Source organism: Corvus kubaryi, unplaced genomic scaffold, assembly GCF_017639235.1.
Source record: "Corvus kubaryi isolate FWS band 111438036 unplaced genomic scaffold, C.kubaryi_AGA036_p1.0 37394, whole genome shotgun sequence".
NCBI classification, from domain to species: domain Eukaryota; kingdom Metazoa; phylum Chordata; class Aves; order Passeriformes; family Corvidae; genus Corvus; species Corvus kubaryi.
The window spans coordinates 591,311-594,652 of NW_024581133.1; positions in this window are offsets into that span (position 1 = coordinate 591,311).

Below are 3,342 nucleotides of genomic sequence, written 5' to 3' on the forward strand. Positions count from 1 at the left end.
GTGCTTGGTGCTGTGTCTAGCCAGGGAGCAGGCTGGGGGGCTGTGAGGTGCCTTGGGACAGAACATCAGGCAGTAGCTCAGCATAGGCCTGAACTCATTTTATCAAGACCTTGGCTGGCATCATACAGAATATGGCTTTTAAACTGATTTTTGGGTGAAATTCCCTCTGTAGCTTTCCAGATGTTTCTGGAAAGCTCGATCAAATTAAGAAGGACAATGCAAGAGGGGATGTAAGAGCTCTTTTAAAAAAAACCAAAACAGGTGGCAGGGTGAGATGGAGAGAGAGGCAGGAGCTTACTTCTGGCAGTGAGAGTCAGCAAATGGAGGGAAAACAGGGTGTGCCTTGTAAATAAGAAAGAAAAAAAGTGTTTGTTTTTTTTCTTTTATTAATCAGAGAAGGTAGAGCCAAAGCAAGAGGTCAGAGGATGTAGAAAATTATCTTGAAGTAGGGTCCCGAATATGTACATTTAGAAAGTGTGGCATTGAGTACTGCTGTGCAAATGCATAATGCTGGCTCAGAATCTGAGTTCAAAGCAGTTCATTTGATTCCTACTTGTACTCCAGCTAAAAGAAAAGGAGGGCAGAGTGTGAATTGATGGGTTTATACATTCAGCTCCCTAATTTCTTGTGCAGTTGTAGAGACTGCTGCAGCAGGGGAGGTTAGGTGTGTGTGCCAGCCAGCTACACACTTTATATCTTGAAAGATGTGTGTGATGTTGTCATTGCTCCTCTCAGTGAGATCATGCAGTGCCTTTATTTTGTTGCACTGTGTACAAACTGTAGTGAGAGATTTTTGAAGCAATCCCATTTGTGCCTATTTTCTCCTATTTTCACAAATCTACAAGAGGATAGATGTCCAGTCATTCAAAGTTTATTTAACACTTCCATCAACTCATCACTTCCGATTTTTCTGGACTTTTAAGATCTGAATCTTTATGTATATAGAGACAAATGCTCCTCTCCTATAAAACGGTTGTGATCCAGGTCTTTAAGGATGAGTTTGTGAGATGCCTAAAAATACTTTTGCTGGCAAAAATGGATTTCCAATCAGTATGATATCTGACAAAATTGAATTTTTGATTTAAAGGTAATTTGTACAAAGACCAAACAATTACCATTGATTTTTAAGTTCCAAATTACCCCTTCCTTTCAACTACAAATATAGCAAAGACAGTGATAGGGACATAACCCAGAACTGGGGTTTCTTCTGTCAGTAGTAAGAAGACAGCTCGGGTTTCCCCACTGTACAAGGAACTGCTGGGTGGAGATGAATTTTTCAGCCAGCCATGTGCTATCTCTGCCAGAAATGAGAGATGCTGCTAAAAAAAAAATCTCAAAGACAGGTACTGGGAATGAAAAAGGGGAAAAGATCAAACAAAAGGTATAAAAGGTCTTTAATTAGAATTTAAGGATTACTGCCAAAACGTCACTGCTTTAAAGGGACAAACTGCGTTTTCATGCCATATGAGAAACTGGAATCTCAGGACTTTATAAGGAAACTGACATTCATCTAAGAAACAACATCAGTATAAACAATCTGAATATCTACCTTTTTCTTGATTTGATACTCATCTATTTAAGGAATAAAACTGTCCCATTTCAATAATATTTGAATATCTTGCAAGCATGAATGTCCAGCTCTGAAAAGCATTGACATGCTATTTTTCCTTACTGACTGTCAGGAAAGGTGGATGAGAAAATGAAATGGTGTGACCACGGTCACACAAAAAATTGTGAAAAATTGTACAGCTTACTCAGACTAATACCCTGTCTCCCTTCTGCAGCATTCTGTGAAAAATGCTGATGTATCATTTTGGGCTAGGCATTTTGTGACAGGTAAAGCACAGGTACAGGTTTAATGCTGTAGCATCAAAGTCCTGTATTCTGTGTTTTCTGTTGCATTTTCTTACCTATCAAACCAAACGGGTGAGGAACCCCAACTGGCTTATAGGCAAGAAACCTGACATACATCACCAAGCTTAGAAGACAATGAAAGAATTCATGGCATTGGAAACATAAAAATGTTTCAGCAGCTGAGTTATGCAGAATTTGTAGCAACAAGCAAGAGCACAACTCAAATATCTGTGTTGCTACCAAAGTACAACATTATGTCAGCTCTTGCCAGCTGGCCAATGTTAAAGGTGTGTTTTGTCTTCTGTGGTCAACTGATACTCCTTACACTGCATTAGTAAAGGAGACAGCTTAGGTTAACACAGTGTCTAGATCTCCTGAAGCCACAAACTGCCCCCATCACTCCCTCGTGCCTGGCAGAGCTGCAGGTGCATCGTGAGCTGCTTGCTATGGTGGGCTTATGGGACTTCCACCTCTCCCCTCCCACCCACAGAGGAGACTCCTTTCCACAAGAAGAAAATCCCACATTGCCCTGGAGAATCCCTGCCCACAGAGTCTTTCCCAGGCAGGTCTGAGCTGGGGTAGGATGAATGGGGAGCACCCAAGAAAGAGGTGGGGTGAATCTGAGCCTGGGGGATCTATGGCTGCGGACAAACCATGCAAATGGAGTGGGGCAGCTCTTCACATGGTGCCTTGTGCCAAGGACAACCCAGGCTCAGCTGCTCTAGAGCAAAGGATTGCCAAATCCTATGTGCTGCTTAGCTCCTATACTGGCTGCTCTGTCAGGGCTGGATTCCTTCTATGTTTTTGGGTTCTTTAATTTATAGTAAGGATTTTATCCTTAACCAAGTTCCTGTTTTCTGCAGGAGACAATTCCTGTAAGGAATCTCCTTTTTTTTTTTTTTCTTTTGCATCGTATATTTACACAAAGAGAAAGCATATACACCTTTTTAAATATCTTCAGCAGTGTCTCTGCTCTGTGGTCATGAAGAACTCATATCTGTGAGCTGGAAAAAGGGACATTTTTTTCCTCAGTGGGTCAATAAAATGATAGATGGATTTTAGTAGAACTGCAGTAGAAGGCACACACTTCATTCTCTGTAGAAATAGCTGAAAAGACAAGTTTATACCGAAGTGGATAATATTGGACTGTCTTGCAATGTGCTAAAATAAACTAGAGAAGATTGCCGGCACTATGCATATTCACTTGCATCAGCTCTCACATCTCTGTGTAATACACATTATGGTGAGCAGCAGATTTGGATACCATCTCCATTGGGTAAAAAGTAGAGGTAGCTAGGTTTTTGTAAAAGTAATCCATGTTGGGTTTATATTTAGATACATCAAAGTCTGATCTTCCTCTCTCTGTGATCAACCTTGCTTGATTTCAGTACAAAACCTCCTGTTTTGTACTTGTGGAAAGATGAGAATCCCACTCCTGAGGCTGATTTTTTTTTTTTTTTTTTTTTTTTTTTTTTTTTTTTTTTTTTT